Genomic DNA, 27,939 nt, shown 5'->3' on the forward strand with positions numbered 1-27,939 from the left:
CAGCTGCGAAGAGGAACTTTTACTTAGAAGCCCTTGAACCGTGCACTGCTTTCATTTCTGACAGTTTTGAGAAGAGCCTCTAACTGACTGGTGGGGGATCCTGTGTAAACGCCGATCTTCTCCCACTGTATTTAGCGAATTGATTAGCTTGTTAGCCACCCAGTTGAATACACAGACAAATAAATCTGACAGTGATCTTTGGGCTAAAGAATAGCCTGCTAATGACATCAGAGCATTTGTTTTTTTTAGTTTGTGTTTCCCTGAAGGCAATGCAGAGGTGATGCATGCATTTAACTAATGTTTTTCCTTCTGGGAATATCGCCAAAAAATGCACACTACAGTAAAAACTAAGCATATGAACTGATTTATTCTATTTACCATTAAAAATACCTTGCTTTGCCTTAAATTAGACAACATAGTACAAATAATAATTAAAAAAAAAAACAATGTCAATTTTATATTAATAGTTTAGTGGAAGGAAAAAGTGCAGCAGAAAATGGCACACAAGCAACAGCAGTAACTAATTATTTTAGGGAATTGGAAGCAAAGCCCATTTAATACTTTGGAAGTGATTAATAATGTGTGGACTGGAATCGGCACTTGAAGAGCAACCACCTCCAGACTTATGTAGGAAATGAACCACAAATACGGTATTCTTTGTGTTAAGCAGCTTCTGGTATATAAGGAGAAAAATGTCTGGACTGTTGCTAAGTAAACAATTTTTTCAGATAAAAGCAAATTTTGCATTTGATTTGGGCAGTAGTAGGCACCATTAATTAAAAATTTAAAGTCAAACTCAACAATACCTTATTGATCCCAAAGGGAAATTAAATGCTGTTGTAACTCAAATGAATTAAAATTCATCAAAGAACTGAAAATAAAAATAAAGTTAATTGCGCTAACCTTAAATGCTGTACCAATCTTGTATTTAACAGAAGCTAATGCTAAAGTGCTAAACTCAACCATGTTGATTTACATGTGTAAAATAGTATATCACCCACAACAGGGTCAAATTTATTATTGCACACCTTCCTTTGCTATTTTTGTATCAGGAAGAGATTCTTTAGAACATTCATTTCACTGATGGTTTCAGTTTTTTAGTTTTCAGTATTACTAACTCTATTGCTGATTTTAACTTACTATGGCGTGGCTTCGGTCAGAAAGCATGCAGGATATCAGTAGATTTTAAGCTTATTGCTGTACATTCTGTGTACAGAATAAACCTCATTTGCTGCACCGCATCACGAGTGGAAAACGTGAGGAGAGGAAGCAGAACTGCTATGTAAACAATCTCTCCCACTTCAAAATAAGAGCACAAATATAAACGTCTAACCAAAACTTCAACACATATATCAAACGTCAGTCAGCTTAAAGTTAATAAATAAATTAGAACTTCAGAATCTATCTGGAAAAAATAATTTAGTGGAAGCTAAATGTACTAAGCTTTTTCAAAGTTAGGAAAAACTCTAAAGGGTTAAATGAAAAAGTAGCTCAGCTATTAGCACATTAGTTGATTAGAGGAAGTGTGCCCACCAATGCATTTGGAAATCAGGGGTTTCAAATTAATCAAAGTGATCTAAAGTCAAATGAAAGAATTCTTCAGGAAGTAACAATATGGGAAGTTGTACCATTCTTTGTTGCTCCACTGTGTTTTATCAGGTCCAAAGTCAGTGCTGCCATTTACCAGGAAATTTTAAAGCAGTTCTTGGTTCCATTTGTTAAAAAGCTTTATGGAGATGCTGATTTCTTTCACTGCCACTACTACCCAGTGGTTAATGATCATGTTGTCACTTGATTGTCTAACAAATTGTCCATAGAGAATCTATAGAGTATTATCAAGAGGGGAAAAAAGTGACACAGGGTGATCACCTCAACATGACATCATGCTGAGGCAGTAATTCATGCAGAAAGTTCAACTGCACATTACTTGGACATACTTCTCTGTAAGGGGACATTTCTGCATAACTTAGGTCATGAATTATTTAACTGTAGTCTGAGATAGTCAATTCTGAGTTTTCATTTGCTCCAATCCATTACTTTCAAAATTAACAGAAATAAACACTGGTCTATATCACTCTGTGGGTAAAGAATCTGTTTGGATTTACTTTTTTAAATTGCACTAATGAAAATAATTAAGCCTTCTGAGATATTCCAATTTATGTAGATGCAACTGTAAACATCACGCATTTGTTGTTGTGAACTTGTGCCGACGATTTTAATAGGGTCAACATATTGTGGCTATACTTAGTAGCTTCAAAGCAAATCAAATTTAACGACCTATAGCGTGTCCCAATAGTTAAGCAGCAATGCACAGAGGACATGGGTAAAAATGCCCCTGGCGTCTGAGCTGCAGTTTTATTCCGGTCGACTGAATCAATACTGCATTTTTTACAATTCCTATCTAGCAGGGTTGATCTTGTCTAAAGGCAAAGAAATAATCTTTAATTTTCTGTTTTATAAAAAATACAGAAACTTATATTGCTATTATGTAATATAGAGAGTTAATACCAGATGGATAAAACTAATTGGGTTCATCACAGCCTTCTTTAATTATCAATCTACAAAGGGCTATTTAATCCTTTCCCCATATGTCAATGTATTTATATTTCCACTGGACCAAACTTTACATGTATAGTTCTGTTTACTAAAGTTCTGGTCTTCATCACATTCTTGTACTGTGACAAATAAAACAAGGAAGTTGGTCAGAATGAGACCGCAGTCATTATGTTGTTGTCTACACCACATGTTGATGGTTCTCTCCGACCAATCAGAAGTCTGTAGTTTCTCCCCATACTCATATGGTACCACTTTGGCTCAGCTGAACCTTGACCGAGGCAGTAATCGAAACATATATTAATGTCAGATGAGTCTTTACTATCTCCAATGTCTAACCTAAAAGAAAACACAGAAACGGTGGACCGTGTAATGCAAACGAGCCAAAAACAGCAACATTTTCATCTTCAGAATATAAGAATCAGAAATACTTTTCAGTTATTCTTCAGATATACTTTTCAGGATTAAACTAAACCACATGTCTGTATATTACTCTTCGAAACATACCTCCGCTGACAGTTAGTTAATATAAGCTAATAGGCACGTACTTCACGTCAGTAACCAACCATTTCAATAACAATCAGCCATAATAAGCTATTATGGCTGACTGTAAGTAAATGTCAGACTTATATAAATCATTTCACATATAATGTAACATATATGCTGTAAGACTCACATGAAAAACATAAATTACTATATTTGTTCAAAAGATTTTTTTTATGCAATCAAAATGAAAGAACCTTTGTGAAACCTCACTGTTTCTGAGTTCAAACATGTCATCGATTCTAGAAAATGTGCCAAACTTGACACAAAGTCAGCTGAACCTGAAGGATTTTCTTAAAAAAAAATTTCAGCATCATTTAGTTGAAGCCATAATTTGGAAGGAGGAAACAAAAGACCAAAATAATCTCAATGTAGAAGTTTCAGTCATGATAAAGTCACAATGAATGCAATATTTTGATAAGGACCAGAATTATTCTAATTCTAATTAAAATCTATTTAATTAAACCTGGTAAAAAAAAAATGTAATACTTGAAACTGCTCAGGGAGGTTCCCAATAGGCTAATAGAAACTCTGAATGAGCAGCAGGAAGTACTGAATTTACTCTACATGTGACTGAGTAGCAGGGATGCAAATGTCTAAAGTCAAAGTAAACAGCCACGGTTGGCTAAAATCTCCTAAAAATGTTGTGAGGAAAAGTGTTATGGTCTCTTAAAAATAAGCCTGAATTTGTAGTTGTGCAACCCTAACCCTAAATATAAAATAATAAAAAACATATTACCATACTAAAATATGCTATCATGTTTTAGGGTTATTTTCTTCATATTAAACTGAGGTGGATGAATATATGATAATCTTCAATACTATTTAGGTTTGGCCTAAAACTCTCAGGTGTGTGTTTGGTTTAATTTTTCAGCATCACAGCGAGTCCAAGCAAACACCCATCAAAAGAATGGCTTCATGAGAGGAATGGCCCACACGCAGTTCGCAATTAAATCTGACAGAAAATCAAATTTTCCAAAATGGAGCGAGCAAAGTTTCTCATTTGAAGATTTTGGATGCTGACAGAAAGAAGACAGAATGCTGAAATTAAAATCCCTTAGCAGCTCAAGTATTAGTTTAATAGTGTTTACACACATGCAACCAGAATATTGCAACTTTTTTTTATTTTTACTTTATTTTCCTTCAAACAGATTTGTTTGTTTTTCAGTTAAATAATTTATCAAGGTCTCTTATCTTTTATAGAATTTTAACAAGATTGCAGTAGAGATCTGTTGCTTTCTAAAATATCTACTTCATTAATGCCTCAATGTAGCATTAAATGTCATGGTTCTATTTATGTGATATGGAGCACAATAAACACCAAAATGAGAACCAAACAAAAAAAAAAATCACCAAATTTATCACATTTCTAAACATTGACAGACACAACCTTTGACATTAATTTGATCAATTTGTTGCTGCTCTTGTTTTTGTCTTCTGACACCCAGCTGATTGATCTGTTGTCTAATTCATGCTGTGCTAAAACCAATAGATTACAAACCTAAAAGGTGCTCCATAGTCGCTGTACATTCTCCCTCTGGGTGTGCAAAGCAATGTAATGAGCAGAGACAGCGCAGTTGTTTACACAGCCATAATAACTGCAGTCAGAGTGATGCAACATTACACAATGGAAACTCTGAAGCTAATCACAATTATCAGGTTTGCTCATGCACAAAAGGCTAGATAAGTCATTATAATATAAATAAACACCATTTTTATCACGACTAAAACAGCTGGGTTTAAAAAAGGTAAACAGTGATTAAAATTTACATGAAAGATGTTGTCAAGAGGACAAATGAAATTATAAAAGTCAACTTCTTTTCTAAATACAGTCCAAACATTTATCAGTGTCCTCCCCCCCCTCTTGTTGCTTTACTTATAATGATCCAAAGTGAATGCAGGGACTCTGCATTCAGTTTTTTTCATGTTTTATCACATTATAATCACAAACTTTAAGGTGCTGTATCAGAGTTTTACAAATGCAACAACCAATAGACAGTCCTGCATTAATATAAGTTTTCAAAATTATTCACAAAAAAGTGAAATACTTTTGTATTTCTACACCGGAAGTACAAAAGATGGATTTCACAACACTGATGCTGTCACAAGAATGTGTCACGGTGAGGACAGTGTGTTCAGAGTGATATGCGGTTACTTTGCATTCATCAGTTTAATAAAATAAATAAAAGGTCAAAGCCCTGAGGGAAAGTGGTGAATGATAAAAGTACATCAGATAAAACACATTAACCCTCATCCTTTCGGATTTGTTTGTAGAACAAAAAAGAAAAATAAACTAGCCAGCAAGCTAAATCCTGGTTAATGTTGTGACTGTGATACAAGCAGCTAAAATGTGGAGTTACATAAAGTTAAAGGCTGCTGAAAATTCATAAACAGGCAAAGAAAATGGTTTCCCCATCCAAACAACCGAAAAGAAGATGAAGTAGGGTGTTAACAGCATCATCAATGCTCCTACCGGTGCTATAAGCAAACTGCAAAGTATCTAAATTACTCTGACTTGCCCTCCAGATCTCAGCCTTTATTATCTTCTCGAAGGACTTCATAATGATTGCGGCAACAGCAACAGAACAAAAATCATTTTGTGTCCTTAAAAAGATCCACAAGAAGTGTTAACAATGCAGAAATGATAAGGGAAAGTGAAGATGAGGAGAACCAAATGGGTGAAGAGGAAAGTCTCAACTGAAAAAGCTGGTATTTGGGCGGCTGCTTGGAAATATTAACCACAAAGAGCTCCAGTTTCTAACTAAAGCCGTTTATAGTAAGTATCAGGATCATGCAAATGTGCCCAGAAAGTCCAGCCACTGAATGGTGTGTTACAAATATTTAAAAATGCTTCATTGTCACTTTAAGCATCCATTGATTATCTTCCAGTTTGTTTTGATTTCTCGTTAGCTCCTGCTAATGGTTTTAGCTCTAAATAACATGGCAAGCAGTAGCTCACAAGCTGATCATGTTTGTTTCAACATATCTCTCTTCTAGGTATTACAAACAATAACCTTCAGTTTAGTAGTAAAATGACAACATATTCAAACTAACATGTTTAACTAAATGTGGATCTTTAAGAATTTAAGCTTGAGGAAGATATAACTGAATTTTTCCAGAGCCTAGGCACCTTGGAGTTGGGTAAACTTTGCAAAGATAAAAGAATGCCAGTCAGTTGTGCGGCACAGTGCTTTATAAGACTGCCTTCGATGTTTTTTCGGCTCGGGACTTCTCTGTTTACTGTTTCACTATTTAAATTTATTAGAATTACCAACTGTGCTGATTTAACATTCCAGAGCAACAATTATTGCTAGAAATGTATTCATTAAATGACTGTAAGAAAAGATTAAATGATGTCTTATGAGCCTGACCTGATGGCAAGTAAAATAGGGCTGCCCTCCAAAATGAGCTGAAATGTATTCTTGTGTTTTCAGCTGCTGCCTAAATGACTCAACTTGCTACTAACATCACAATAAACAGATAAACTGTAGATTTCTTGATCTTTGCTGTTTTTCAAGTGTTTTGCAAAATTGCAAAGTGGAGCTAAGTGAAATGAGCAGCTCTGTTTTTTTGTTCTGTCTAAACAATTTCAAACTGCTTGCCTGAGAATGCATTTATTAACATACTGTGGTTTGCTGCTGACGCTTCTTGTTCTATTGTGTTATATTGAATTTACTCTAAAGTCAGGGAGGAATTCACAAAACTGTTTTACTTTCGCTATTTGCTATTTTTCCATCCTGGATTCACAAAGCAGACAGCACCAACATAAATGGAGATGCAAATATGCCCATGACGTCCCTTAAGAGAAATACATTTTCATCTATTCTGAAATGATTTTACTCTTCTCTTGCTTTTAACATTCAGATTGACTGAAGTTAAAAATGCATCAAATTTTACATTTATTAAAAAAAGAGAAGTAAAAGGACACTTTACAAATCCTGTTATTTTTACTTAATTACTGAAAAAGGTCTATATTATGGTTTCTATTGTTCACAGATGTTCTTTCACCATAAAGCTTTTTTCCTCTGTCATCCCCGGTGGTAATATAACCAGCTGCTTTCGGTGGGGGGTATTTTTTCCTCAGAATCTGGGTAACTCAAACAGGTCCTGGCCATAATTTGCATAAATCTAGATTGTCATGAGCAAAGTTCATAACTTTGCAAAGTTCATAAATTCAGGCATAATGCCTTATTTAAGTATGTAGATTCAGCACAAGATATGGTATTTGCTTGGTAGAGCTGTTTTAGAAACAGATCCACCTTTTGCACTCAGTTTTATAACTAGAAAGCTGTACAAACTTAGATCTGTACAAAATTACCACCTCCAAAATACTTTGTTTTTCCTCTCTATGTTTGGCTGCTACATGGCTCAATCTGTGCCTGTCATTGATATCAACAAGTGATATTCTCCTGCACGTTTTGTAGTAAGAACTTTAAAATGTCTTTAACTCTAAAATAAAAAAACACAAATCATTGCCTCTTTCACTGTTATTGCAGAAATACCTAAAATGTTTTATTTCTTAAAAATTATGTCCTCATTACACAACAAGGATGGCCCACTTTACAATGAGCCTGTTTTATAATCTCCAATAAGTGGTTATCGTCTTTTGCTACTAATTAAATCTTTAAGTGAAGTGCCACTGATTGGTCTAAAGTGAAAATGTATGACTTTTCACACTGTTTATAATCATACTAAAGCAACTGAGACTGCAGTTTATTTTTTATAGAGTTGTCACAGATGTTTATTCTTGTAAAAGAAAAATGGTTCAAAAGCCCATCATGAAAAACCACAAAACATTTTGTTGTTTATGTAATGAGTTTTTCCTACCATCAGAGTGCTTTGATTAATTATTTAAAGTTGCTTAAAATGCTGATGCAAAACCAACTCATGTAAAACAATTTTTGGTGATTTTTTTTAACTTGTGCTGTTCATCCGTCAGAGTCAAAATGATTTATTTATCCACTCATATGATGGTTGAGTAATGTCATTTCAAATTATTCCACAGCTAAGCTACACTATTGTACACAATCAGATGTTCTTTGGACTGATTTTCTGTAGCTGGCAATAGACTGCGTGTGTGGTTTATTCATTTTCGCTTAAGTAACACAAGGACCAAAACCAGCACAAAATATTTAAAACATTTTGGTAAAGAAAGTGTCAGTGTCAGCGTTTTTTTTAATTCTATCTCAAATTCAGAGTCAAAATTGGTCACAACTCCAGCAAGCTGCATCGTTCATCATGACATCATCTGTTTCCAACTTTGGATCAGTTCACAGACATTTTCAGATCTCTGTTTGTGTCCAGGCCTCCCGCCTGCCTTAACAGGTACGGCGCCACATCGCTGTTTTGATTTTTTCCTTTTTCAGTCACTCTGTTGCAGATCTGCTGCTGTGCTTGGCACGACAGATCTTTTGACATTGGAGATGCCGTTACATTTGGCTCTAGAAAACTAGAGGCGTTCATAGTGTTCAGTGGCTCCATGTTTAACAGGTTCTGTGGCTAAAATAACAAGCCCAAATCATCAACTGGCTTTTTCGCTGCTATTCTGAGTTTGACATAGTTTGACTTTTGGCAAATGTTGAACTATTTACAAATGTGTTTCTCTTGGTCTTATTTCTGCATAGGGTATTGGAGTCTTGTGGTTTCCTTTGATGTAAATGTGCAAACATAAGCCTTGTTGACTTATTCGTCTTAGAGAGAAAATACTTTCTTATGGCAAACCCTCAAAAACATTACTAACTTGTGCCAGTAGACTGAGATGTAGTTATTTTATTTATTTACTTTTTGCTCTTTCTGGAAGCACTCTAGTATCTGAACAAAGAGTGAGTTAGCCATAAACATTTCAATAGTTCTCAGTGTATATTTCTGTGAACTGCCTTCCTTCGAGCTGAATTTTTTATTCAAAATTATTAAAAAACAAACAAACTTCTGACTGTAACTGCAACAAGAGCTCCTTTGCTGCCGTCTTTCCTCCCTTAGATTGTGTTAACAGAAACCTGATTGCTGACAAAACAAAACCTAATTATAAAGGTGCTCACACTTGCTAATGATCAGTCACTTGAGTGATTTTGATTAGCAACACCTCCCTGCCACTTACCCTCTTAATTCCAATAGAAGCAGTTTGTGTTAACAGTTTTTCACACACTACCTCTTCATACTGGGGTAGTTTTTATTCAATAAATACTGGCCTAGTGTAATATGTAGTTAAATTTACCAAATTTTAAGAGCAAGGAAAAAGCAGATGAACAATTATTTCCTAACTAGTAAGTCCTTAAGTTACTGTCATACTGTTTCCCATCTTACAAGATCTAGAGATCTTGATGAGTTGTGTCTTATGCTGGTCTAAGCATGAGGAAATTAAGCGGATTTGTGGAACATCAAGTCGTGATGTCTCAGTGTTTCATTTTGGATTAATTTCTATTCTGAATAGTGCATGAGAAATGGGATCAAAGTTGTGTTCTGCTGCACTAAGACTTGGTGTTTTAGTTTTGACATTTTAAATGACTTATTGCATAAACACATGTATGTGTGATTCTAAAGTTGTATAAGAATAAAAATGCATTCTTTCTTTTTCTGACAGTAAACTATTTATTGATTTTTTTTTTACACCAAACTAACAATTAATTTATGACCATCTACCCAAAACAACAATTGAAGAATTGAAGAAATGTGTTTATATTAATCAGGAGTGCACAAAACCTGCACAGTCGGCCACACTCCACCAAATTACATAATGTAAAGCACAGGCACATTACATACACAAGCAGAGTTTGTGCAAAATGAGCTTTTATGGGCCAGCATTGGAAAATTGATAAATATTTCTCTGTCGGTGCTGTTTACTTGCTAGGAATCAATAACATAATAACAGAGTGAACATAATGTATGATTGAAAACAAATTGTAAATACCCATAGATTCTTTTTTTATTTAGACAGGCTAGACCATTATGGAGAAAATGGAGATTATATTTGCATGTAATAAAAAAATATTACCACAGAAGATGCAGTTCCATTTAAGACTGGCCCACTACTTTTCTATCAGCACTTTCTATCCCAGCATCCATTACTTACAGCACAAACACTGCATGCACTTACACAGACACTGAGTGCAAACTATGAATAAATACATGGCCTAAAAGTGTTTTGTGAGCAAACAAAAAATTCTGTCTATTGTGAGAAAATTTTGAGTATATACAAAGTAGAAGGAGAATAATGTAAGATATTAAACAAATTTCTTCAAATACACTTCAGAAAGTGTCATGGGCATTTCTACTTAGCCCCTATTTTCTACAAGCAATATAAACAAAATCAAATGCAAATGCCTTCAGTACCCACCTAGTGACTGAATGGATACAGCTGATTAAAGAAGACATTAGAAGTTTATTAGAGAATATTAGTGAAAAAACAGGATAATGAAGACCAAAGAATACACTAGAAACAGAAGGAATAAAGTTGTGGAGAAATTTAAATTTAAATTTAAATTAGGCTGTAAAACTAAATTCTTGTGGCATAAAAAACCTTCCACTTAAACTGACAGGTCAAGCAATGAGGTCAATGAGAGCACAGAGCTAACTGTGATTATTTATTGTTTGTATTATAGGCCTAATATTGTCTGTATGTAATTATTTAATTTATTTCTTCAATGCATTTTTTTCCCATTTAAATTAAGTTTATTTTTCTGCCTGTCCATACGCCACAAGCTCCCATAAAAAATCTAGTTTTGTCTTCAGTCATCAACATACAATTGCAATAAATTAGTTCTAACCTAATTATTTTAAATTTGAGCATTACACACACCGCAGACAAAAGTAGATAGATCTTTAGTATCTTAATCTACAGTGAGTATGGATCATGCAAAATGAATAGAAAATAAGGAAAAAATAAGGAAAAAAACCATGATTATTTAAGGTTGGGATTTTCATGGGCTGAAGCTGAAGATGCGCCACATTTTTTACAGATGTGCTCGGAGGCTACAAGCTGTTCACAGACTCGAGAGCTGTCCTGCTCACATCTTTAAATGACCTTACAACAGGGGCATACACCCTCAGTGATAATCTATTCAGCTCCATGGATGAGGCGGGAGGTAACCAACTAAGATTACAAAAAAAGTCAGCAACTCAGAAGCATTAGCACACAGCTTAAAAGAAATAGCCAGTGGCATTCCAAGGAATCACCCATGAAGATGAAAAGGATCCTGGAGGAACTGAGACTGGAGATGATGTTTCTTCTCTGAGGGCATCTTAGAACTGACTTCTTCCTTATGCTTTGCTCAGACCCCTACCTGGCTCCTCCACCTTTCATCCATCCAGCCTACTCTGCTCTCCTGCATATAAGAAACAGCATACCCTGAAATCCAGCTGAAATCTGTTTTGAGTTTTCTGTTATAAACAGTTGGGGCATAAGGCTGGAAATGTACAATAGAAATCCAAAATGAACTTAAAGGGGCAATATTATGTAAAATTGACATCTTTTTAGCTTCATATTACATTATAATGTTATTCCCTCATCAAAAACATACCTGGAGTGTTGCTTCAATTTTTTCATAAATGTTTGAGAAATCCTGTAATCTCCCATGGCAGCTAATTGGAGGTGGCTAAACGCTCCAATTAGGCGGTGCTTTGAGGAAAAAGCACCGCCTTTTTCCTCAAAGCTCCTCCCCCAGGCAAGCTTCACCCTCACAGTGCACCCCTCCCCCACGCCTTATGTCTGCTGAGCTCATCATACAAACAACTCCTCAGTTCAACGCTGCTATGAATGGTTGTAAACAGCATGATGGAGAAGCATAATGTCATAATGTACTTAAGGCGGAGTGTTGCAAATGATAGAAGCTCCTTAAAGAGACAGAAGCTAATTTCAAGGTGTCTCATTTAAGCTGTGTTTCATAAATAAGGCATTTTTATAACAACGGAAGGTAAAATGGTTATTTTATTGAGCTGTAACATTGCACTATGTGCCTGGAAAATACATAATACCTCTTCCCTTTAATAGAATTTCCTCTATTGGAAGGGATAATTTACTACTGCTCCCATTTAGTGGCCTGAGAACAGCTGGCAACTAATCTTCAGTGATGCTAAAATCTCTGAAAATCCTTTTCATTGATGTTCTTTCTAACTATTGCCATAAAATTCAGGAAGTGATACTGATACGCACTAAGACTGACAACCATTTGACTTTAAAAGCAGATTGTGACTAATCCTCCAAACTCCTCTTGCCTTGGCCAATTTTATGGTAGTATTCCCTTTTGTTGCTTTTTTCTTTACAGCAGGAGAAATCCATTTAGCTGTGTTAGTACTATGTTAACATCTATAGATGATCTATCCAATCCAATGTAGATATCAGACCCATGGTTCTCTTTCTGGCTGGGTCCATTGATCCATTCTCTGAGACCGTGGCTTTATTTTGCTGAGAGTGGCTGATTTTACTTCGGAAGACTAATCTTTCAGTATAAAAAAATAATTTGCCACCGGTCATTAATCGGCAGATTCGTTAGACTGGTGTTCCCTAAATGTTAAATGTTTATGTAAACAGAAACAGTTCTCAGTTTTTCCACATTACCTAAAGCATACAATGGTGATCACATTTTCCTTTTGCAGGAAGAAAATTTAAAATACATGTTTGTCGTTTGCTGTAGTAGAGCTACAACAGCATACTAACATGTAAATTTCATCTCAAAGTCAATTTACGAAATACTGTAACTGTAAAGAAGTATTTCATTACATAATTTACTGACTTTTAGAACAACCAATAGGTATTTTCCTAATTGATGAATTGGCAACAGAGCTCAATAATTTCCTTGTGTCTCTCTCTTTCTACCAAAGTTTGGTGCATTGGTCTCAACTAACCCTTTATTAAGGGCACTTTTATTTATACAAACTGCAGTATCCATTTTATTTGTTGTTCCAGGTGTTTTGTTAATCTGTTTTGGATAATTAAAATGTCTTTGAATGTTCATCGGAAATTAAATTTATTGATCTCTCAGAGGGTGTGCTTGCATTAGTATGCCTTTGTCATTATATTAGTTAAAAATTGACTCAAAATGACAATATTATTGTTTATCGCAATAACTTCTGGGGAAATTTATCATCCAGGAAATACATTATCGTGACAGGCCTAATTACCAATACATAATTAAAAATACATCTGAATAAGGACAAAATTGCAGCAGTATGACTGCCAGTGGACTGCTGAAGGTTTATTTATATTAGTTTATATATCATCATGACAAAAATATAACTAAATGCTTAACACAATAGAACAGGAAATGTTGGTATCAGCAGATATTGTATAAAAATTGGAAAATAGAACTAGATCAGAGAATTTCTATATATATCAGGGTGGATAGAAAGTGAACTTAAGCCACATTAAAGTAGACAGGTCGACCTTCTAAAGACTGATATTCCATGATTAGCTAATGGTTCTGGAATCTTTAACACATGCAAGCCTTATAATATTGTCTTTGCACTGTACTTCACAAGTCAAATGTATATTTGTGTAAAGTCGAGGCAAATCTCTGCAACTCCCCTTTAACACCCCTGGGGCATTCTTTGTTCTAGGATGAAAAGTAAAGGTTCTAATCGTCTCACATCTCACTGCTAACAACATCCTGCAGGCATGTGACGGTTGTTTTTAAGAATCTCCAGGTCTGTAGAAGTGTATGCAAGCCACACTGTAACAAGATATCTTTCCCAACTGCAAAGTAAGAAAAAAAAAAAAAGTGCCGTAAAAAACAGGCTTAAAAACACATCCTCACCCATTTGTGGAGTCCTCTGCAGAGGATTTCAGACTTCAAAGGCATGCACATGGTAATCTGCTTTAAATGGATGTTTCTGGGCCCTCTATCATAGCTCGATCATCAACTGAGCCGACTTAAACCATGGCTGAAAAAACAATGCTAATAGTGGATAATTATCAGCTTTTACTCCGTCTGCACAGGCTGCTTCATTCCCTCTCACATCACACGCAGAGGCTGGTGAATAAACACAATGGCATGAATAAATAATGACCCCACAATCCTCTTAAGATCCCCAAATGGTGAGCAGGGGGAGAAAAGACAAAAGTTTACTTTTGGTGTTTGAGAGCTAGCGGAGCCTGAAATTATGAGCGACTCATTAGGGCTACATGTGGCTTGCCTGGGGCCTTGTTGAACAAAGATGGCACTATCCCCACCCTGCCTTTTCTCAGTGCATTCTGGGCCTGGCCTAGTAAAATTCCTCACCATACCCCTAAGAAAAAAACGACAATCCCAATAACAGACAGTAAAGAGCTTATGCACTGCCTCAAAAACCCCCAAATCCTCTGCATCTATCAACCTTCCTCTGAATATTTAAGACTTAATGCTTCCTATATTATATGTAGTCTGTAGTCCTTATTTATAGCTTGTAATTATTGGCTTTTGTGTCCAAAGCAAACACCTCTGTCAAAAATAATTTCTTCCTCTTATGCTCTCTGGATAGCTTACATAAAAACCCACAGTTTTGTATTTCAGACACTTTGTCAGTGTTGAAGAATTGATTTCTTCGTGCCTGCAGCTCCCACTGAGTGCATGACAGTTCAAAGGCTATCTAAAATACATGCTGTGGAGAGACTTGTGTTTCTGAGCGGTTATATAATTTACAGAATAGCAAATCGTAAAGCAAGTTGGAATTATAACCACTGGGGTTGTAAAAGAACTGAACAAGTTACAAAAGTTTGGCTCTGAATGAATCACTGGCAAACCAAAGCATGAGCAAAAGGAAGGAAAGACAAAAAATAAAGGGCAAAGGCTTTTGAAGCATAATTAAGGGGGATTTGGTAAGTCTACAGCAATTCATTTTCAAAATTTCTATAGAGAGAAAGAATTGAAAGAAGTTGGTTCGAGTCCTAGCGCTGTGAAATGGGCAGCTAAACTGTGGTTATCCTTTCATTTTCTGCCAACTCAGAAATGAATCCGAGTAAAATGCTTTTTTGACTGAACTTAATAACGCCCACGCTACAGAAAATCTGTTAAAGGAGGCCAGATTCCAGCATCAATCTATGTTTCATAATCCTAGTTTTTAAAGTTAATTACTTATTACCTCAATAAAACCTGAAAAAATAATGCCATTAAACAGTGATAACATGACAGAGCAAATTCCTAAATGAAGTTAAGTTTAGAGGAGACCATCCCCAATATGGCAAGAACATTCTTTCTTTCTCTCTCGCTTTCTTTCTTCCAAGGGAACTAAACAGAACTCTGTAACATTTCTAATTTGCAATGAACATCCCCAGATTGACTGCTTATCCAGGGTCGGTTGGGGAAAGTTGTAGCCTAAGGAAGGAGATCCTGACTTTCCTTTCTCCAGCCATTTGAACCAGCTCCTTCAGGGGAATCCCAATCCTTTCCCAGTCCAACTAAGAAGCAGTTCTTAGTTTAGTTCTTCCACAGCGTCTCTACCTGGTGGCATGCGCAAGTAACACCATAATCAATTTCATTATTTTCGTGAACAAACTCTCGAGAAACTTGGGGCAGAACTTCTTCCCCAACTAACAGAGAGAGGAAGGGACGGAGAGAGGGACAGACAGATAAACACTGAACAGTAACTTTTAAGCCAACATTTGGCATTTCTGACACAGCAAGCGCTCAGGCTTACAGACTGATAGAAAGCAGCTTTTATTTGACCTGCTTGCAAAGCTGTCAATTTGTACAGATAAAGCTACTGTTCCCAGTGTGACAACATTATTCTCAAAGAAACTCTACAAAGCAGAGTAATAAATTCAAGGAGTGAAATTTTACTGTTATCACTTGGAGACAGAATGAAAGTGAGGTGTAAAAAAAAAAAAGAACAAAGAACATTTAAAAATGCTGGTTTATTATATGCGTAAAAATCCCATTACCCCCGACCTTTTATCTAAGCATCTTTATTACCAATAATGATAGCTCTTATAACATGAGGACTGCTGCAAATACATTTTCTGACATAAATAATTACATATCTATTTGACCTTTAGTGTTATCCCTGCTGACTTCGCAGCTCACCTCAACAAAAGCTTCTGCTTTAAATTTTCTAACTTAACTATCAACTTAACCTTCTGAGATTATGTTATATATTATAACTTTCTGAGTATTATTGGTACTATTATTATTACTGGACCTGCTTTTGTACTCAAATTTGCAACAGATTTAAAATGTGTCATTTAACACAAATAAAAATTTTAAATTTAAAACAAAGTAAGACTATAAACAACATTGAAAGCTTGAATCTCAATCATCTGCACCAAGTAGAGAACAGCTTCAAATGTACCAAGATATGACTCCTTACCTAATCATAGGTCAAGCAAAGAGAGCATTAATCAGAGAAGCAGTCAACATGCCCTTTCAGAGATGCACTGCTCAGGTGGGAAAGTGTATGAAAAGGACAAATATGAGTTGTACACTCCATAAACCTGGGCTTTATAGCAAAATAGCAAAAAGATAGTCAATGTTTGAAGAAAACTGCTCCCGGGCTGCTAGCCGCCTCCTTCCACACAGGCGTGGAAGAAGGTTCGGTGGTCAGACAAGATCAAAACTGAACTTTTTGTCCACGGAAAATGCTGCGTGGCAAAAAACTAGCGTCATCCTGACCACACAGTCCTGTTAAAAAACTTTGTTGTGGAAGAAGCATGCTGTGGGGATGATTTTGCTAAATAAAGAACAAATCTGAAACCGAGACTTAAAAGAGACCTATTAAACAAAATTAATTTTTTGCACAATTTTGTACTTCCATTTGAATCTACTGCTTCTAGAAATAGACAAAACTTGAAAAACACAATAAACATCAATTTCTAGCAATAATTGTATTGTTTTTTTGTAGGACAGGGACTTGAATGCATTAATTTTGATTACTTAATTACATAGCCTTTAAATATTTACGCAATTAATCATATTTTTTTTACATACAAAGGTTCTGGCTGGTGCACCTGTAAAACTGACACATAAGCAACGTCCACAACAACAGCAATGGACGACAAAACCATTTGTCTTTGGCACACCCAGGAGTTATTTTTGCTTCAAAAACCAATCTAATGGGATGCTGGAAAATACTATTGTTGTTTTTCCTCCGCTTTAAGAAAAAAATATGCTTTATGTTGGTCTATCACATAAAAACCCAATAAAACATCTAATGTAGATCTATTTTTTGCACACAAAAAAAAGACATGCATAATTTTTATTATGAATGTGATTTCATGTCATAGATGCTTAAGTGTACCTGTTAGCCAAGCTTTTGATGGCAACAAAAATGTTTAACTTCCTGGTGTAGGAACTTTCACAGATTATTAAAGCATAAAAGTTCAGTATCTAGATGTCTGTCTTAGACATTTACACATCAGAGGTGACTAGTAATGACGGAAAATATTCAGCGAGAAAGTGTAATTGTTTTTAAGTTACATTAGAGCAACAGCATGTTATGATCTCCGCTTCCTGAGCTTCAATAACAACTGCTAATTGCTTTCCCTAAAGATAACTCTTCAGAGTTATCTGGAACTTTATTGTAAGGCAGCAGTACAATCAAGCCAACCAAAAGACATGATAAGAAGCACAAAGAGCTTTTTCGTGCAGTTTATTAGTTTGCACACTATTCATTTATAATTAATTCAATATGTTTATATTTTATTAGTGTCTATTTTTTTTTCTGATTAAATGACAAAGTGCATTTTTTAGTTGATCGGTTCAAACAGACTGACTCAGAAAACCCAATCATGTATCATGTATTTTACACATAACATTCCCCAAAACTAACATTAATATAACATGAGTGTAGATAATTGACAGTGTGTTAAATGGATCTGTCTAAGTGAGGAACAGAAGTGGTAAGCCCCGGACCGGGTTGATCCTCTGCAGAGAAGCGCTCATCCTGCTCCATGCTGAGCTTTGAGTTGTGGTGAGCCCCCCCGAGCTTTAGTGGTAAGATGGGTCCTGATGTGCTGTTGGTTTAGACAGTGGGGATGAGGGTATGCAACTCCGCAGATAACAGCCCCCAAACTGTCCACAAGGGCCTCTAAACCCCAGCAAATTAGGCTGCAAATGAGCCAGAGAATTTTTTTTCCCCCTCCTAATCCATGATCTGAGCGGGGACTCTGCCAAAAAAGTAAACAAATAAATAACTTCACAAGAAATACTGGGGGTGAAAATAACCACGGCTGTGAGCCGGGAAACCGCTAGTGATTTCTTTGAAGCCTCATTTTGCCCGATACTCCGCCGCTGCAGTGCAATTCCTGTGACCGCTTCCAAAACAAGCTCCCATGTTGCGCTCGATAAGGAGGCAGTGAAATTACAGATCCCAATCCCACATGAAACACTCTCCCCTACAGCATGTGATCGCATTCTGTATCCAAGATGTCAGACGGAAACGTTGCATCAAACTCTTGCTTTTTGACAAAAGTCATTACATTTCTATCTGCAGGGAAACTGACACCATTATGTAAAAGTGGTGCTGTGGAAGAATCAGCCTGTTCTTTAGATGTTCAAACATTCAGCTCTGAATTCAAAGCGAAATCCTTTTCAACCCTAATTTTGAACAAAAAATATTGTTTCTAACTAGCATGCAGTGTTTTTTATTCTAAATTAATTTCAGTTTATGATCATATTCAGGGTGGAATTACATATTTTTGTTTTGTTATAAGCCTGTCACAAAGGACAAAAACTAAACATGACTAATTTACCAGAATAATTTAGTGCACACACAGAATTAAAAGTGAAGAGTATGATTAAGAGTAAAACCCTGCAGGGCATTGGAACAAGCTTAAGGAGTCATTCTGTGCCGTCTGTTGAACCATTCGAGGCAAGCTAACACACTCAGAATGAAAATTACAGTCTACTGCAACACACCGCAATGTCCGCACCATATGAAACAATGATATCTGCAACACAGTGAAGCATGGAGAAATTGGCTGGTGGCAAGAATCAGAACATTTTCAGCTTGATCGTCCATGACAGGTGACGGGCTGGTCTGAAATCGACAAATCCTATCTTTGGCCAATCAGTGAATGCATCATACAAGGCAGTGGTGAGAATAAAAATTCTCATACTGAGGAGAGAGGAAGCAATTTATAAGAAACTGTGTTTTCAGCGACATGGTGGATCATGTGTGTGGCTCAATCAGGAGAGAGAGTGAGGAAGAGCGGATCTTGAAGCAGATAACATGAAGGCTGAATGTCCAGCTAAGCGGCTCTGTTCTTACCATGTTTCAAAGCTCTGCTATGAAACATGTAGAATTAAGAATTTAGCCACCTTTTTAAGACTAAATGTAATTCTTTCAGTGTAGGGATTGAATATTTTTTTAATGAGTTAATTGCAGGGTTTGTAATTAATTAATCGCAATAAATCGCATTTTAATCAAAAATTATATATCAACAAAATAATCAACCTCGCTCACCCTTCCCTATCTGAGCTCCTACAGACTAGCAGCAGCAACAATTAGCTAAACCTAGGTGGAGCGGTGTGCCTTCCTGAGTTTATAAAACAAAGTATTTCTTAGTTCAACACTCATAAGAACAGTTGTAAACGGCATAATGAGAAGAACTGTTGTGATGATGTGCTGAAGGCAAAGTGTAAGAAAGAGCAGAAGCTTTTTAAAGAGACAGAGGTCCCAATTTTGAGGTATCAAATTATGAAGTCAAATTTCTTTTAAATTATGTTTAGTACAGACAGCATTTTGTAATTCCTGAAGAAAACATAGTTATCTTCAGTTATGGTGCTATACTTGATGGTGCTACAGTATAAAATGGCATTATGTGGGTGGAAAATACATAATACCAACCCTTTAAGAAATCAGGGACTGGAAAGAAAACCAAAAAAGAAAGTGACCAGAATATGTGTAAACTTCAAGGTTTCTGATCCTTATAATAGTCTGATTAGTTTTAATTTGCAAAAAGCAAGGAGATAGAATAACAGCGGAAGAACAGGGAAGATATTAAAAAAAAAAACCTGTTTCTCTTTTAATATGCTTCTTCACTTATGCCACCTTTCCATAAGAAGCCTCGTATCTATGGTTCCGACGACTTGCTGATAAAAGCACTAATGACTCCAGTACTGTAACTCAGAGATATCCCATCTAATTGGAAGTCTGATGTTGCTTCCCCCAACACAGGCTGCTGATGCTGAGGCAAAGCTCTGGAGATTCAGTTCAAAGTTAACACACATCCTAAATGTGGACTGCGTATCAAAGCCATTTGCTCAGACACCTCCAAAGGGTGTGGCCATCAGCAGCGGTGTTTTAGTATGCACAGCCTGCGAGGTACACGACTGAGCTACACGGGTTTGTATCAAAGTATAACAGTACTGTTTGTTCTGTGGTTATTTTTGGAAAGCTATCATTATGCAAAGAATGCATTTTTAATGTGAGTTCGCATTTTCTTTCATCTGTTGCGACTAAGTAGTCGGGAGAATAATGATCAAAAACATGAGGGGAGAAAAAAAACAAAAAAAAAAACAATTTCCTGGTTGAAGTTAGTTTTGACATTGTAGAATTTATGTTTCTGGGTCGGTTTCAAGTTCTGTTTTACATTATTTGGTCAATTTAGAAATCCGTAAACAAAAAGTGGATTTTAAATAGACTTGAATTCCTCATAGTAAATATAGCGAGCAAGCACACTATACCACAGTAGATGCTTTTGTATGCAGTGGTAATGTGGTTGGAGCCAGAAATAATAGAACTGAACAAAAGTTCTTTCAATAGTTGGACAGGTGACAGCTGATGTACTTCCCATTCAAGTTCAAATCTGCAGGAGATTTGCTTTTCAAAGCCCCTCCGCTTTTTTAGAAGGGAGGCGTAACGCGTTTCACAAGGAACACCTGTCTCTCACAGACACTCGTGCTACGTTCAAAGTTTCAGACGCTGAAAACCACCCCGAAGCGCTTAACCTCAATCTTTCAACAGTTCAAAGTCTCGCAAGAATCTTGCACCCTCCAAAAAAAGCACCTGATACAGGTAACAAGGGAATAAATCACTATGGAGTTTTAGCAGACTGCATGATTGTATTTCCCCCCTCTTTGTTTCATGATTCATTAAAGGCAGAGTGTGTGGGAGTTGGTGATATCTGGTGGTAAAAGATGCAGACTGCCACCAACAAATTGAACCCTGCAGCGCTGTCTCTGTCACAGCATGCAGGACTGGGTACCGAGGCCGCCTGATGTTCGTCGCTGCCCTGTGTTGTGCACAAAAAAAAACAATCTAATGTGATGTAAGCCTGCATCAACTTTAACAGTGAGAAGGATGTTTGGTTCAATCTGAGCAGCACACTGAACCTGAAAATTTACTGTTGACTAGAAATGCACCTGTGTGATTCTAACGGAATAAGCTTGAGTTAAAATACCAGATAATATAAATAAACATATTTTTCATACTACTTTTTCCCCACGCTTTGAAACATGTGGCCCTGTAGCCCGTTGCGGCTTTTCTGTGGATTTTTCTTCAACCACCAGGGGGCTCTTTAGCAGGAAGTGAATTATTGGAAGTCAAAATTGGAAATCAAAGAAGAAGTGCTGATTTTGATTTAGAACAAGCACATGCTAGCAGCAGGCATGACTGAGAAATGTTTTCAAACTCATATCCCCTCATCATGGAAACTACACAAAGTTTATATGATGCCGCTTTTAAGTTGAAGACTATCGATCTGGCAGTACAGATCGATAGCCGCTGCATTTAAGATCGGCGTGAACGAATCCGAACGAAAACCTGAGGGCGGCTGAGATACCAGCGGCTTATAGCCCCAGTGCGGCTTATATACGTTTCCCTTTTTTTTTTTTTTTTTTACTTTGTGGGTGTGGCTTATAGTGAGGTGCGCTCTGTAGTTCGGAAAATATGGTAATAATAAGTTTTCAATCCATTTGGTTTGCAACTTCAAATTGCCATTTTTCAAGTAGAAAAAGCACTTTTATAAACAGAAAAACCTGAAATTATATTCTAAATCCTAGAGATTTACTGAATTGGCTTCGTTCTATTAAAAGGGACTCATTACTTTCCACAATCACCACATGCTTTCTGCGGATGGCCGATTCCTGCAGCAGTGATCAGATTAATTCAAATCAGACGTCCACTGTTGCTAAACACTCACTCTGGAGGGGGGATTGCTGCAAAGCCAATGACCAGACTGCAATCGATTGGGCTTCAATAAGCCCGGCACACACTGTACAATTTTGAAAATTGTGCAGAACCAGAACGGATCACACTGTACCAGAAACTCCTGTCACACTGCGTGATAGATGATGCCAAGCTGCATGACTTGTTGCTTCAGGACTGTTTGATTTGTTCATATATTTTTGGACATATGTTGGGGGGTTTTTTCTTCCGAAGTGCCTTGAGGTTGCAGTTTTTTTTCAATTAGGACTGTGTAAATAAGCTCAACTTAATATAATTAGATTTAAAAAGTATATTTTTTTATCAGTGTAAGTGATTTTCATATTTCAATCAATATTATCTTGTTTCTCTGAATACAAAAAATAAATCTAACATCTTTCTTATAGAAAAGTATGCCAAAGCCTGGTATGTAACAGGGTTTGGAATAAGGAACAAACACCAACAGCTAGAGAGTTCGTCAAAATGTCTCTGCAGAATCAGGCTTAACAGTCTTGGAGCATGCAAAGCTTAGGCAGTAAAAAAAGCAATCTCTTACGCAATCTGTTGTGACAGTTGTAAGACTCATGTCTGCCATCGGGGCTGCTAATTTTGTGTCACTAGCAGCTTTTCTATCACAGCGTGTAACCAAGTCAGTCAAACTTTCCATTATTTTTTAGCATAGACAAGATAGCTCCTTTAAGATCCAAACAGGTGCTTTTAAATCAAACATCTTTTTGATCATTTAGATTAAAAGAAAACACAACCACAATTGCTTTGAGAAAATTAAATTGAATAATGTGAGAATAGATACCGATGTTTTTTTCTGTAGCACTTTGTTCCAAATCCCAATCAGGAGAAGCAATTGTGAACAAGAAATAAACACCTTCCCTGTCTGCATCTAACAAAGCATACAACATAAAAATAAAACAGTTACATGCAACATTTGTACTTCAGACTGTAAGCTAAAAGAAAAGGGGGCGCCACTCAATTGCACTCCAGAATAAGATCAGAACTTGGCTTTGCATACATTTATAAATACATCTCCTCAATCAATAAAGAATGAAACTCCCTGGAGGATAGAGTAAGAGAAAGCTAAATAAATGCACAACTAACCACCCACTGGAACTAATTACATTTTTGCCATAGAAAAACACCAGCGCCAGTCCCACCAATGTTTTTCTCTTAGAAAGAACTGTGTAGGCTTTAGGTGCATTATTTTCTCTCCACAGGTTATGGAACACATGAATAACACTCCCTGAACGGGCCTTGTGGTTATCATCTGTTCTGGTTCTCGTAGTTACGGAAATATAATAGCCAAGCCACAGTGGTGGGGGGGAAAGTTGGGATGAGAACACACATCTGGATAAGCTGTTACTGGGAATAAACCAAGAAAAGCAAAACCTCCTCTAAACACAGCAGACTGCCTTTTCTTCGTGCCGCTGAGCCTCAGTGAAACGTAGAGTGAGTCAGCAGTGGCAGGCTGCCTTAAGTGTCTTTGAGGGACTCCCTAGGGAAGAGGAGCAGCATGGGAAGGATGAACATGTACATCGCTGTACAAGCTCAATGGATGCAATTTTAAGGCTCTCTAACTCGCAATATGGAAAATGCACATTATATTAACATTCACTTAGGTGTCCAACATAGCCATTGTAGTTTGGGGAAGAGAGAGTGTGCATAAAAATCATCAGGGGCTTCTAAATTTAGTGAACCAGAGTTGGTTTCACCATATGAGATTTCTTTGCTGCCAAAGAATCTTTAATTGTAAAAGATTTGTTGACATTTTTTAACCTGAGCTTGATTCTGCAGCTTTAAAGGGGATCGTGATAAATTGAAGATGTTGGTCTAAATATGATGTATATTTTCTTTTGAACCTAAAAGTTATTTGCGATACATAAAAACTCAAAAATTCAAAAACTGTATATCTTTTACCTATAGAAGTTGCCATTTCTTCACCTGTGCAATTCATGTTGGATTGATGCATTTTAAGTGGATTTGAGTCTAAACAATAGACAAGATAAATTCATGGAGGCAGACGACCTTCATGTCTGCCCACAAGACATCTGGAATCAGGCAAACTGCCGTAAAGTTTTTATGTGACTATTATAAACAAGATATCTGTTGAAACAAATAAGCGTGATCGGCTTGTGATCTATTGTTTTACTATATTAGCTACAGCTAACACCGCTAGCAGGAGCTGACACCATCTGTGGGAGCTAACACCATTAGCTGGAGCTAACAATGTACCAGTACAGAACCAATAGGTTGTGGCGTTTGAGTGTTGTTGGACATGACTAACTCCAAGAGATGCTTTTAGTTTCCCATATTTTATAGGTAGTTTTCCAACATGGTGTACCCTTTGCTAGGAAAAGCAGCTCAGAAATCAAAATATAAAATGAAAATATGCAAATGTTTTAGGGAACATCACATTGTTTTTTTGCAATTCACCTGCCAGTTGTTAGGAAATTAATGTATTCATTTTCAAACTTATCAGGGAAATGCTAACAATCTAACTTACTTCATGCATTTGCTTAACTAATGTTTACACTACACATGCAGTGTGTTCCAATGAGGATAAGGGTTTTTATCGTTATCACACACCAACTGCAGAGTAATCGTTGTAAAAACCATCATAACAAGGAAGGCATTTTGTTCACAAAACAGAACTGACGGCCTGGAATCAAAGCATCAAGAAAATTGTTCTGAAATTGCTATTGCTTATTTGCATGCATTAAACCAGGGTCAAGAAAGTCACATGGTAAGAGGGGGGAACAGCCCAGCGGCTTGAATACATTAAAGCACACTAAATGGTTTGTTGATTTAAAGAGATTAAAGCACACACAGGAAGGCCTGCTCGATGGATTTTAATTAACTTGCCATATATAAATTGTATGTTATCTGGCATTACTGAATTAAATGCTGAATACAAGTGCTCTTTCTGCTTGGGTGAGTGGAATAAAAGGCTACTTAGAATCTTGATTGGGTCTTACACACGCATGATGCTGCAGCTACGGGGCCCTGAAAAAATTCCAGCCTACCGACCCCCTGAACAGCCATCCAAGGAGAGTCTCTTTAATTATGTACAATACAGCCAAGCTCAAGTCCCCTGGCACCCCGGATGATCAAGCGGAGGGATGCCGTGCTCTCTACCGGAGTCATCTGACCAAATGGATTCCACTTCCAAGAGTCATTTCTGTCAGTTATAATAAGAAGCTAATACATAACATGACGCATGCTGAAATGCAAACGATTCACAGAGTTCTCTGCAAGGATGTGCAGGGCAATTACAATTTTTGCCGCCAGAGCCTTGATGAGCTCCTCTGTCTGTGAAGTACCCCGGGAACAATTTCATAAATCTGCCATATAATATGCATGATTTAGGTTAATGCTTAACGCTGCATCTTATGAAACAGATCTAGTACACCAGAAAAATTAGATAATCCAGTCGAACTGAGACAGAAGTAAGCAAATGTGGAAAATGTTACACTAGGGATGACAACATAATGTTATAAGCAAAGTGTACAGCCTACACACTGTAATGAATATACACCAAGATTCTCTTATTTACATGAATAAATGAGTAACAATAAAATAATAATATTATTTATTGAAACTATAGAAAAACTGAACAATACAGAAATATTGTTGATCCTCTGGTTAAAAGCCAGTGGTGGGCACACTTTCACTAATCCACTAATATGATAACAGCAGAGCTAACTTTTCATTAGCACTATATCTAACTTTGAAAACATGGACCTTACCAAGCTCCGCCCACAACCGACCCACGTGACCGCAAGTCTCACAAGCAAAGCCCTCGCGGCGCGTTGTTTCTATGTAAACATGACTCGATTAGTGCATCATTTCTACCGGATTTTCACAATATATCAGCTACTACAATGGACAGAGGAACTAACAAGTTCATGTCATCATCTGGGAGGAGGTTACTGGTTTCTCAGTCACAAGCTGGTTGCAAACCTGAGGCCAGCAGGTGTCAGTCAGTTATGGTCAGTTATGGTAGATCTGAAATTTGGTTTGATGACGTCAATATGAGAAGCTACAGACTGATAGGAGGAACCAAAGAGCTCTGTAAAGGTAAAGGCAAATCTTCTGAAGTTGGGATATAATTAATGTAATTTCACATAATTATCATGGTAGAAGCCATTTGTTTGTTAAAATGTTATGAAATATATTTGTTCTATTTGATGTTTGTTGTGAATGACGTAAACTCACAAACGAACGAGGTAATTAGTCCAACGTTTAGAAACTACAGCGGCTGTAATGCGCCACAGCAAAGGTAAACACAGGTAAAATAACCCGAACAGGTGATCAACTCAAAACCACTCCTACCTTTTTACTCTCTCTCTCTCTTTGTAGTTTAAGCACACCTGTTACCGTGGCAACCGCCTGCGCCCCGCAAGACGAGCAAAGATTACGTTAAAAACATAACATTCAGTCCGCTACGATATCAAGTTTCCAGGCATGATATTTATTTCTCGATTATTAATCAGCGCTTCCCTGAACACAGCGACGGTTGATTGACTAGCTGTACTTGGTAGCTAGCGTGGCTAACACGAGTAACAGTTTAGTCCAAAGCCTTTTCTTCTAAAAATAAAATCTTTAGTGTATGTCAGATACAGTACACATTGCATATTGATCTGTTTAGCTAACGTAAAACTTTGTAGCAGGACAGGCTTCAAGGTGTAGAAGTTGTATCAGTTCTGCCATTATGCTGTACTTAGCTAACAGGAAGCTAACGGTGTGTTTGTGAGACGGCCACGCACGTGACCACGTAGAATGGGCATCAGCCAATGAAAAGCGGCCCCTGTGGTAAGGTCCATCAACGCTTCCCCTTCAATTTTTTGGGATAAATTCTAAAGCACTAATTTATTTAGCTGTTTTGTACACTTTCAGTTGTATAAGGTTCAACATCTGTGTTATAGTTTTTGTCATGTTGTTGAGCATTCTACAAGTAATTATATGTTTATATTTGTGCTTTCATTTTGAAGTGGCTGAAGACTGTTTACGTAGCAGTTTTGCGTCCTCTCCTTATGTTCTCTACTCATGATTCGGCGCAGCAAATTTGTTTTTTTTTCTGCACCCAGAACTTATCATTTTAGAACAGTTTAAAATCTACTGATGTTCTGCTCTCTTTCTGACCGCACCCCTGCTGTGGTCAATCAGGCAGCAACAGAGTTAGCAATCCTCAACAAATATACAATTCAAAGATTTGTTTTAAAGAATTACTTTCTGAAGCTCCTGAAGTACAACAGAGCATATACAGTAGATGTGCAATAATACATTTGACTTTGTTGAGGGCGATATAACACGTCACTGACGCTTCGTGTATATCAATATAGTTGAATTTAATGATTTAGCTTCCACTAACCACCATGTTAGTATATCGCTTCAGCATTAGCGGAACTAATGTTTATGAATAGTGCTGTAAGGTTAGCGCAGCTAACTGGTGCCCACCACTGAAAGCCATTCTTACCTCTCATACCAAGTGTTGGATTCACTCCTCCCATTCCGCTAGGGGGCTCTGTAGTTGTTTTGCATTGGTAGTGGAGGGGAGGTGAAACAAGAGAAGAAACTTACGGCCGGCCAGTAATACACCGAGACTGCCGGTAGCTGAAGCTACAATAAAATCATATTCTACTGGCGTTCATGAGTGTTGCCCAACGTGGTGAGTTATTAATGCTGTAAGCTGTGGGGAGATGAGTTTTTTGTTATCTGTTCTAAGCGTGAGCTTGCTGAATTTGCTAGTGCTAATTAGCCCAATGCTAACTGTGTGTGCTG

At 36.9% G+C, this 27,939-nt stretch overlaps 1 protein-coding gene and 1 long non-coding RNA gene across 2 annotated transcripts in view; one reads left to right on the forward strand and one right to left on the reverse strand.

Moving 5' to 3' along the window:
* tenm4 (teneurin transmembrane protein 4) overlaps window positions 1–27,939 on the reverse strand; it is a 222,679-nt gene that overhangs the window by 139,438 nt on the left and 55,302 nt on the right.
* Window positions 1,168–27,917, forward strand: LOC116707720 (uncharacterized). Its single transcript, XR_004336561.1, has 4 exons — window positions 1,168–1,178; window positions 14,634–14,642; window positions 14,975–14,984; window positions 27,648–27,917. It is a non-coding gene; the product is annotated as an uncharacterized LOC116707720 (long non-coding RNA).

This window comes from Xiphophorus hellerii, chromosome 18 (assembly GCF_003331165.1).
Source record: "Xiphophorus hellerii strain 12219 chromosome 18, Xiphophorus_hellerii-4.1, whole genome shotgun sequence".
In the NCBI taxonomy this organism is placed as follows: domain Eukaryota; kingdom Metazoa; phylum Chordata; class Actinopteri; order Cyprinodontiformes; family Poeciliidae; genus Xiphophorus; species Xiphophorus hellerii.